This window comes from Macrosteles quadrilineatus, unplaced genomic scaffold (assembly GCF_028750875.1).
Source record: "Macrosteles quadrilineatus isolate MER2022 unplaced genomic scaffold, UCM_ALF_1.0 Scaffold_153__1_contigs__length_253293, whole genome shotgun sequence".
NCBI classification, from domain to species: Eukaryota; Metazoa; Arthropoda; class Insecta; order Hemiptera; family Cicadellidae; genus Macrosteles; species Macrosteles quadrilineatus.
Window position 1 is genome coordinate 77,899 of NW_026542746.1, and position 12,158 is coordinate 90,056.

The following is a 12,158-nucleotide window of genomic DNA, read 5'->3' on the forward strand; positions in this document are numbered from 1 at the left end:
CGCATAATCTATGCCGCAACTAAGTAAACTAGAAAATATAGCATTTTTTTGGTTTCTCGACACATAGCTAAAATCAGCACCTTCAAAGAAGTAAAATGTCTTCGTGTTTTAAATCCTCATTACATTTATATGATATTCATTGCTTATTCATGTTCTTCTACTGAGATCCAGACATTTTTTCCCTTATATCTCAATAATAACCACTTGTTCTGGAATTTAGTATATTTTGGAACATAAAAGAAAGGCGATAAATGTGTAATATAGTTGTTTAAAAAAAATTAAGCTAATTGTGTTGCGACTGCTTGACGGATACTACATTGCTGGGATGACCATCAAAGGCTGTCTGACAACCACCTGACTCTACATAATAGCCTATGTTATAGGACAGATTGTCATTTGACACAGATCATCTCACGGATTTACCACGGGGTTGTTGAATTGAGTACATATTCTTGTTTCTTTGTAGCTGGGTTGTTATTCTATTGTGACTTTTAGTTACCATGCATTAATTGCGCCAAGAAGCCAGGTAGGGGTAAGTTGCCGGCAGAAGGAATGTCCTTGTTTACGTGTCATCCTAACCTAACCAATCCTGACCTAACCTACTGAATTATACAGTCAAAGAGGGTCGCTACTTGGCTTAGTTAAGGGACGTATCTGGTGGCTCCCAGTAGTTGGCGCAATTCAGGAATACTCGACTACCTGACTCAGGTCAGTTGGCACAATTAATGCCCGCCTGGAAATAACATCGAAACAGTGAACAATTGCTACCGACTATATCTCACGTGTGAAATCACAGTAGCCTACATGTCTCAAGTGAAGAAGGCTAGTCTATGATGAATCGTGCTTAGAGGAGGTTGAGGCTGGCGACGACTCTTCATTCTCAGGGAATGTTGCAACAAGGCCAGCCTGCAACCCGGTTTGTTAAACAAATATGAGAACGGAAGAGTATCAGAAGACGACGCCGCCCACAGGAAACCGTTAGAGTAATTGGTGTTTCATAACTCTAGTGATCTACTTGGCCATGGTGTGTGTCGGTAGCTGAACATGGAGAGAGGAAGTAAAAGGTGAAAATATTTGTGGATAAAAAAATGCGTTTAGACGCGAAAACTGGAAATACATGGATCGAGATTTTAGATATTCCATCGATTTAAATCACCCGAAACGTGACTAGGATAAAACAATCATAGAACTAAGTAGAACCTTGATCGAATATGACTCGAGGTTGTTATAAATGTTGACTCCTTATCGAGGTTTGCAAAAATAAGTAATATAAAACAAAGTTTATTTGAAAATGACATTTGTTATCAAGGGATTTGTTATCGAAGGTCTTCTTTATCGACGTGTCACTGTACTTGCAAAGAGAGACAAGTTTGGTATTAAAATACCTACAAGGTTAAGTGGCAGGGAGTCGAAGTTTAAACTGCAAAGTCTTCGATGGAAAGTACCTAGATACAAGTTTGATATTGTTAAGTTGGTAACACTTGCGATATTATGTGTCCCGGAGACTAAAAAGGCCAGTTTAGGATTGCAAAGGGCGCGAGTTGATTTATCAAAGAAGGCATTCAGCAATGCGAACGTTAGTCTCCAGTCTCCAGATATATTGGGAAACAGTCCACGAACCATAGCATAATCCATACAAATAACATGTAATACATTTTGTAAAATATGGTTTAGTAAATAATGAGTGAATGTTTTAAGCGCCCTCTTAAACTTGTATTATCTTATAAAAGACGTAGTTTGGTTGTAGTCACTGGGAAGTAAAAAGTAACGAGACTATAAGGGACATCGTATCGTAACTTTGACTTTAATCAACGTTCTGTAGCTTAGTACAGTTACAAATAATATAGATCTCAATGTACTGTTTATATTAAACTACTAATTGCAAAAACTATGAAAGCGTTAACATTATCATTCAAGTCTACTCTGTCTTTTTACAGCATATGTATTTTTTTACTTATACGTGTTTTAAGCAGTTTTAATTGGATTGATTTCTAGGGACTTAAAAGGAAACAACCGCTTCCATGCTTCTTAAGTATTAAGAAGTTAATTGAAGTTATCTTTCAAAAATGTTTTAATTTTGTTGTTCCCATTTCACAGCATCACTGTGGTGAAGAAGGGATCAAAGTTGTCTTTTTTAAGAAAGAGCAGTTAGAGCTTCAAGATTAAACAAAGCATCTATATTAAATAAATTATACTCATTGATACGTTTACATAACGTGTCGTTGCATAAAAGCGAAATTCCCTATATGGGCACTGAGTGGTGCACGGTGGTGGCCACTTGATAACTATGGGATGGCCATAAAAACAGTGTTACAAGATTTGCACTAATATTGAAATGTCATCACACGGCCTATTAGGGAGCGAGCTAGTGTAGTGGTTAGAGTGCGGGACTTCGGTCCCTGACGTCCCGGGTTCAAATCCCGCCAAATCACCAATGGATTTGATCTAAGTGATAATGCCGCAACTCCTACTCTAGCCTGAAGTAATGTGAAAAACACTCCCAGGCTCGTTCCTAGCATCCTAGAAAAAAAAACTGTGTGGTGCAGAATGATTTCTGAATGTTTATGTAACACATGAATCAGATTAAGCACAGAGGTATGATGCATATAATCTCAAAAACATTTCTGCATCATACTGTGTGCTTCATCAGATTCGAGAACCACATAAAACTTTTGAGAAGTGTGTAATAAGAAACCTGCATAGATAAGGAACGCCACAGAGAACTATTTGATACAAAACTGCATAGGTAAGGGAGATAGCAGAGAACTATTTGATACAAAACCGCATAGATAAGGGAGATAGCAGAGAACTATTTGATACAAAACTGTATAGGTAAGGGAGATAGCAGAGAACTATTTGATACAAAACTGTATAGGTAAGGGTGATAGCAGAAAACTATTTGATAGAAAACTGCAATAGTATAAGGAAGGTAGAGATAACTATCGAAGATACTTTGTGCTGTAGATACATGAGACGTTGAGTAGGAGATGGGGAGATGGTCGACGCAGTCACTGGTGCGTGTGAGGCTGTGGTCAGTCTGTGGTTACTGGCTAGGGCATTACTCCTCGCTCTTAACATGCAAGTAAGATCAAATGAATAAACAATAACATGAATTATGAATTGATCCTTGGGAATAATCATTGGTCCTGGCTATAAGATCGACCACTGCACTGTTCGGCAGCAACCAGTACTGTTTAGTAGTAACAGTCACTCTTAATTCATGAACATCACGCAACTAGACGTACGAAGACAGTACTTCAATGACTGTTCCTTTTAACCTTTAAACGTGCAAAAAGGCAGGCAAACTCGAACTTTCAGACGTGCTTTAACGGTTTGGCAATTTAAATGAAAAGTCGCACAGATTTATTAATACGTACAATTTAAACTTGCAAGGTGCAATTTCCGTTGGATTCGGTAGAGGTTTTATTATACTGTACCGATATAAAAGATGTTAGGTGTATTACATCACTCTATAGTTATGGATCTGCATCCATCATTGGGGATTATTATTATTTACTATGAGTTTCATCAAATGACCCTATCTATTTATTCTTCTGGTGAGATGAAATTCACGAGTAAGCTTAAAGTTAGTTAAGAGACGGACACATTTTGAAGATACCCGGTAAAGTTCTGGGTTGAGCGGAAGTCTATCTCAAAGTTGTTCATAGCCAAAGATACACACAATGATTACCAATTTTGTAAATTGAATTGCCAATTATTGAATCCACAATAAAACTACGTTGCGGCCGTGGTGCGAGTAAATTAATTAGTTAGTAAACCACAATTTGCGGTTCGGTTGCTAGTTGTTAGGTATATTGGTGGATCTATGAATTAATAGAATCTGTGGTGTCGGTAAGGAGGGATATTGTTTTGCTTGGACTCAGCAATATTTTACGGTTTTTATTCAAGGAGATAAAAATAATCCTCACATTTAAAATATGTTTTATCCTCCGTAAAGCTAGTCTTCTCAACTCAACAATGAATACTGTTTCACTTATTGGAAGGTAATTGTTCATACTGTATAATTTGTAGAAGAACGACTTGGTTTGAGGTTTGTCTGTGCTTCAGCGTTTTAGGCGTAGAGTCGACGGGAAAGAATTATCTTACAAAAATGCACATATTAATTGTTATGCAATTTTGAAATTGGTAGAAATTAATTTGCGAAATAGTATGTTAAAAATTCTTGTACCTGGTTTAAAACTTATTAATTGTAAGAACTATTCCCAGCATAGAACAACTGAGACATAATACGAGTATAGATGATGAATATTTGGCTTTGATACAGGAGGCGAAGTTTTCAAGGAAATGAGAAATGTCCCGTCTGTTAACATAATAAGATAAATGACCTACAGTAAACATAATATTATTTAATTTGTAAGTGGCATAAATAAATATTACGATTTTGTGGAAGTGCCGCATTTTTCTTTAGAAGTATTTTTAAATACTTAAAGAATATTTGTAAGAAAAAAATGAATACGAAAAGATCGTGAGTCTGTGAAAATTAGTATTAGTGTCTATTTTTAGTCATTAATTAGTCATTAGAATGACTAAAATATTATACAGTTAAGGAGACGTTTAAATATTTCTTTTCTTTTTAATTCCCGTAAAACAAGACCATTTATTAGTCACTAGTAGATAAAATAGGTATATTCCACTAACTAGTGGCTACTAGTGGCTAAATCTGAATATCCTACTAATTGCTATGTTATGTAAAAGTTACTATAGAGGTGAAAACCTGTATATTTTACTGGTTGCGATTTCATATTAGCTACTATAATTGTGGTTATAACCTGTTTATATTATTTATTACTATATCTTATAAGCTACTAGTGGCTAAATCTGAATATCCTACTAATTGCTATGTTGTGTAAAAGTTACTATAGAGGTGAAAACCTGTATATGTTACTGGTTGCGATTTCATATTAGCTACTATAATTGTGGTTATAACCTGTTTATATTATTTATTACTATATCTTATAAGCTACTAGTGGCTAAATCTGAATATCCTACTAATTGCTATGTTATGTAAAAGTTACTATAGAGGTGAAAACCTGTATATGTTACTGGTTGCGATTTCATATTAGCTACTATAATTGTGGTTATAACCTGTTTATATTATTTATTACTATATCTTATAGGCTACTAGTGGCTAGCTTATCCTACTAATTGGATTTGGTGGCGGATTCTCCGAGGAATATTTTCCACTTCACTCACAAGACACAAATCAAGCGATCGTAAACTATTGTTTTATACACAATCTGCAATAATCGTCCTCTATGGTGCAGGAAACACCATAGATTAACCCATTATAAAGGGGCTCGTTAGTTGCAACGGTAAGTTAATGAAGAGCAGCGTGTGATCGCGTTGGTCTCAATTAACCCTCAGCAGTTTCCTACAATGTGGGTCTGGTGGCCTATAATCCTCTCCTCCCAAAAGGTTCCACTTTTGTTTGGCAGTGAATAACAGTGGAATTCTTAAAATAACGTCCACCGCAGCAAACCTGCAGACTAAGCGAATTTCCATTTGCCTTATTTGATTTACAATTAAATCTGTTTCAATAACAGTATATAAACGAGTACCTAGGTTTTCTGCTACAGTGAGGTACTAAGGTGTGTTTTTTAGTAAAATTATAGCTTAGTAGGCCTAAAAAGTAAATAGATTTGCCAAGGTTTATCAAAATATATACACAAACAAGCAAACTACAACAGTTTACTTATTCTCCGTAAGAATAACATGAGAATTTAAAATTTAAAATTTGTTTATATTTCTCTGTAACCAAATAACCGTACAAAAACACTTCATGTACTAAATTATTTGTTTTTTAAGCTCTTAAAATGGTCCAGAGAGAAATTGAGAAATTTTATGTTTTGAGGGTCAAAAAGGAAAAAACCATTTTCCACCATAAATCCCCCCATAAAACCCCGTTCTCATGGTCCGATCATGTTGGTACGCAAACTAGTTGGAATAAACGTAGGTTTACACGTTTGCACCAAATTTAATCGAAATAGTATAATTTTTGCTCGAGTTTTCGTGCAACATATATATATATATGAATTCGAACGGATGGTGTTTTTGGCCTCTGGGGACATCACAACGAAAAAGTAAATCGGTCCCGGGTCCAGTTCTTACCATGAGATCTACGGTAATAGCTTATTCCCTATATGGAATAATCGCTAATTAGTGATACGTCCAGAATGAGCTTCATTATTCACCAGAGGCTACAATGATGTAGACTAGACGTCGCCGTGCTAAAGTTATAGCAGTTGGGACAAAAGATCGAAAAACGGAACCTCTTCTAACGGACATTTTTCTGTGTCAATTGTATGACTAAACTAAGTGAAAGATCGACATAAATACAGTACCTTTTCGATTACACTGTCATAAAATAAAAAGTAAAATTTATGCTATACAGGTTGTTTCCAAATTGTCTGGACATATTTTTTTGACTTGTTCCTTGGGCTAGGACAAACATAAAATGTCAAGTACGGGTCTAAAATGCCTAGATTTCTGTTTGTCGGTCTGTTTGTGATTTTTAAGAATTACATTATATCTTGGTCATTTTTCAAGATAGAATGTTCAAAATTGGTAAAAATGTGTAGTTTAGAAGGTAAAAAGAGCTTAAAAAATTTCTTTCCAATATCTCAAGCCGTTTCAATTTGGCGGCCATTTAAAATCTGTAATGCCAAATTTCATGAAAACCGTAATTATTGAGAAAATTGTTTTGAGGGCAAAAAGATAGAGAATTTCATTCCAAATCAAATGAGAACTTGTTTGTTAAAATCGGATGACAAACAACCGAGTTATCAGTTTATTCTACATTCGATTATGCAATTTAGGACTGCCATACTGCTATGTAAAATAGCAATAACAAACCTATCTTATGTCCAGAAAATTTGGAAACAAACACCCTGTATAGTACACTTAGCGAGAGGCATACTCAACTGTTCTGGTTGTCTCTAAATAAAATACCGTAATTAGTCATAATTCATCTGCCGTCAACACCACGTGTTCGCCATCAGTATACAAAATTTGGAAAAATTAAAAATTTAAATTTTCGTGCTCGTGTAAGGGTTTGTGATGACTCTTCATGACCATAGACGATTGTTACTATTGTTTGGTATCACGCCTGAAATGAACATTAAGGTACATTGACCTTGGTAACCTGACAAAAACCGGATCATTATGCATTACAACAATAAAAGATTGGTTGCAGCTTGTTCATAACAAAGGGAACTTTAATTTCCGATTAAAACCCCCATGTAGAGTTTAAGGCTTGTAATATATAGATAGATTCTGGTTTCAGCCTTTTAGACGCTCACCAATATACTGTACGTACAACCGGACAGGCAAATCTAACCTTAAAATATATACATTGTATACATCTATTTTCATTACTACACCAGTCCCGATTCGCCTATGGAAGGGTATTATTTACCAAATGGAGGCCAAAAGCGTTGTCTATACATTTTATCGTGGTTTTGAATCAAGTCTGAAACACGCAAACATAGTCGAAAACAAAACCACAGGACAATGACGTTGAAATGGGTGATCGCACCCGTCCTTGGTACATGCTTCCCGCAGTGTACCAGGATGCATGGAGTTGTGTACCAAAACAGAAAACCAACCACCAATGTGGCCGTTGTAATGTTCTTTATGAAGTTGGAAAGTTGGCCTTTCGAATTATTAAAAATATATTGTCTTTCATAGTTCCACGCCTTAACAGATTTTCTTTTATTTCTCCTTTCACGACTTCTTGATCAGAATCGTACGTATTATTAAAGTATATGGAAATACAAAAAATAAACGTCTAACAACACTTGTAATAATATATTTACACCACTGTTGACTCATAAGACTCATACGTATAAAAGATGGTAAGTGGAAGTGGATCACTTACCATCTTTTATATGTATTTGCCGTCTTGTGAGTCAACTAAGTTTAGGCCTAAATACATTATTACAAGGTTATTAGACGTATTTTTTGTTTTTTCACTTTAAATTTTCAGTTTTGTTCTTTACATTTGAATGTAGACATGGAGAATACAAATTCTGTTACTTGATTGTGTGTCAGACTTTTTAAGGAATTTTGAAATGTAAAAATTAAATGTTATGGAAATATGCAGTATCTTTATGAAGAACACTTAGGTGTACTAAAATAAACAATAATATAAATTTAATATTACATCCTATATGACCCGATGCTTTGTGTATAGCTTTCAACTCTAGTCCTGGGTGTTGTTATATGACAGAATAAAACTAGAACACTTTGACTGAACTATTATTTCAAAGGTGTTCTTTAAATTGTATAGCCTACACTTAAAAGTGGATTCCGTCAATGGTCAGAATAATATATCCAAAGACTTCGTCCTCATAACGTAAGTAATCAAGCGATATTTTACAGTGTTCAAGGAGAAATTATTACTTGCGTAGTGTGTTGTATCCTCTTAAAATCTGCTTATAGCCAAGTCAATTTTGCCTGTATGAGTACACGCCGAAGTCATGTATGGGAATGAAATAAAACGATTCCATTCATACATAAAATCGTTATTAAGTAAACGTATGCTTAACAAAGAATCAGTTGTCCGGGCAGCTTTAGTTTCAATCAATAATTTCCATACAAATTTTCCACAAAAGGATACCAATTAAGAGCAAACACCTGTTACCTTCAGCGGGGTACCTGATATAGCTAGGGGCGCAACACGAGTGTTCGGATTTTAGTCTGTATGGTGGAACCTGTCTCATGACCCTTCGTCTACGTGCGATTGGTCTGAGCACTGAACCATTGACCAGTCCCCATATAGACGAAAAGTCAGGAGACAGGTTACATCACACAGCCTTCATGATATTATCAGCACAATTGTTGTCCCAATGAAGCGAGAGACTTCGGGTTTCAAACCCTACTAATCGCCAACGACTTTTAGTTATGCGGAAATTACTGTGTCGTGGGCATTCGACATTCGCGGACAGAGGTACCTGCTCTACTGGGAGACGCAGACGATAAATCAGGTACCTAGGCGCAACTCGGTCCTACCCTGGCGAATTCTTCAGCCGAGGAGTTGACAGTTTTATGAGTGACGCTCCTCTGTCCGTTTCCCACGTTGCAGGTATTAGGTCCTAGAAAACAAAAACAGTTGTCTAGCCGAGCGGAAAAAATCACTGCATTAAAATCTCCTTTCACTAAATATGCAGAAGGTACCATTGTGTGTTTCATCTGTAGTCTACTGCAAATGAGAGTGAAACAAATGACGACGGCGGCGGTAGTGGGCAGTGTGTGAGACTAGGCCTAGATCCGGCCCATTGTGGACCGTGGCTACCCACTACGCCTGACGCCCCCATACCGGACGATGCTCCCGAGTTTCACCATGACGTAGTTTATGTAATACGTTGCTGTGTTACTTGGTCGTATAAATGTGCATATTTCGAAAGGCCAAAAATACCTCGTTTTCGAGCTGTGGCTCTAGTACAAACAATTATCTCAGGAAAAAGAGTGAGTGTTTTTCGAAGGATTGTAAACATGGGTCGCAAGAGTGCCTCCAAGCGGACACTGATTTATGGCGGTCCGCCGGGATTTCGCCACTGGGGCGGTAGACACAGTCAAAGCGCCACTGCCAAATCTACCCTACCTTAAATGCACCGTGATTGCGCCAATGCGGCATTTCTTCAAGTTCATTATCAGGTTAGGTTAGGTTAGGTTAGATTAAAATTAGGTAAGGTTAGGGTTAGGCTAGATTTGGTTACATTCCATCTTTCACCCGATTACCTGGCTACCTGGGGTAGCGTTTGGCACAATCCTGGTGAGTGCCAGGCTGACCCTTTTTACCCCTCACATAACTGGCGCAATCCGGGTCTACCCATTTAAGGAACTTATACTAACAGAGGAGTGTGATTCCCTCTCCAATTCCCACGCTTCCTCACTTAATTGGCGTATCATCCTCGAAAGGAAGTAAGATTTCTGACCCTGTTTTTGAACAAAATATGTAGATCGACCGGACTCTACCGTCCGTTTTCCAGTACAAGCATAACACAACAATTGAACAATTCATAAATTAAAAGGTCGTCGGCTGCAATATGTTTTTGTAACTCTTTAGAGTTAATATAAGATAAAGTGTCTGAGTTATGGTAAAATCGGCCTTCACATGTCGGGGTTTCCGGCAGTAACCGGCCACCTGACGTCGCCCGTGCCATCTGGGCTGCTGTGCGGGGGTGGGGGAGGGGGTAGCGTTTAGTAAGGTATATGTTACGGAAGTACCATAAAATCAATACAAATGGCTTGCATTAAACCTACAAGGACTTGGGCAAAGAGGTCTTTGACTCTTCGACCTGTAGGCTCGGACGGAAATCCGGAAATAGGTTATGTGTTGTGGAGGTATTATCCTGTACTAACTAAGCAATCAGTGACTAGCTGTGGGCTTGACCTGGCAATTAGTGCTCGGAAAACGCGACGGCTGGCGCCACAAGCAACCTGCGACTGCGGGGTACAGTATACATGCGAGTGTGCAATTGCATAGGCCTATGTTTACAGTTGATATACAAACAGCTGGATGAAAGCAATTACCTAACCTTAATTGTATAGGGGTACTATACAAAATTGTAATGAATTACTATAGAAATACTTGCATACACTGCAAATCGTGTGTTGGGTGATAATCGACGATTGTTAACAGCTAGAAAATGTTGAGAACACAACCCTAGCCTTGGAACTGTTTGTTCTCAATAACATAGCATTGAGCAATAGAATAAACGAAATTAATTTATTCTGTACCCATCGAAGTTTTGGATAAACAAATAATTTGATTTTATAGGTTATTCGAATTTATAAAAATCGTCAGAGCTGTGAAAAAATTACAAGTACGCAAACCTTATTCAAACTCTTCTACCAAGAGTTGAAGCAATAAGGGGTTTAAACGGGCAAATGAAGTAAAGGAAGCAAGAGTAAACAAAATACAACAAGAAATGCGTAAAATTTATATTTTCTTACTGAAAGCAATTATCCGCCCATCTAAGAATTTGATAACGAAGTGTATTCCCAATAATCCAGGTCGAACAATCCTAGTACAGTGATCCGTGTCGGAAATCCGGGGCAGCGCACTCCACGTGACCACTCTCTTTCCTCTCAAGTGGCGGGGAGGAACATAAATAAAAGGGTTAGCTTAAACAATCCCTGGAGCTGTAAAAATTTCCATATAACGACATTACGTTTAACGGAATTAGTTGAACAATCGATTGAGAAGCGTGTTTATTCTGTACGATTTCTTTTATAATGTTTAACCTTAGCAAGTTTCTAGTAACGTTTTCTCTGCCCCTATTATCCTGCTTATTATTCAGCCCTCAAAATTATTTCTGCTGGGTGAATAGAATATTTTGTGTATAAAACTTATTTATCACAAACGATACGCCATAACCATGTTTTGCGGTAATAAAGAATATTTTATTTGATAAGCAGTGTCACATAAGTTAGTAACTATGGTAAGTCTTAATTCAATTCAATTTTTCGTGACAGCGACACACACTTGTGTTTTTAAAGCTGGATATGAATGATGAGAATGGAGTGAGCTGAGACTGAGATGATCTGTGTAGTTTTGTTGCCAAGACCAGCTGTTAGGCAGGACCAATTATTGAGTAGCTAATGCTCAAGGACAGCTGGGTCCAGATCGAACCATAGAAATCGCTGAATTTTCTCAGGATCGAACCGGCGTACATTCCATTATCTGGCGATAACTATAACCACTAACTGATATAAAGAAACCTACTACGCCTAAAATCCCTCTATTCTGGGCTGTGAGGACAATAAATAACCTATTATCCTTGTTGTTAATATGACAACAGTATGAACTCTCTTTATCAAGACCTGGTGTTGGGTACTCGGGAGTGGCGTGGGTGTGGATCTCACGCCCACACAACACACCACACAGCTGCCCATCTGGTACCCAACTGAAATGCTTAATACAAATTCCAAATAGATCAAACCCGATTAACATTAGTGTTACCAAAGGTTTAACAGTATCAACTACTAAATAACATCACATTATCCCGAGTCTCTTAATTGTTTATCCACTTAGTGTTTATGGCCAATATTCAACCGATTCAGAGATAGTGTAGATTTGCAGATGAGAAGATTAAATTAACTATACTCTCTACGCACACGGAGATGCCAACCGC

The 12,158-nt window shown here is 37.2% G+C and overlaps 1 protein-coding gene across 1 annotated transcript in view; it reads right to left on the reverse strand.

Moving 5' to 3' along the window:
- Positions 1-12,158, reverse strand: part of LOC128982180 (uncharacterized) — a 39,879-nt gene that overhangs the window by 23,244 nt on the left and 4,477 nt on the right. The window lies entirely within an intron of this gene.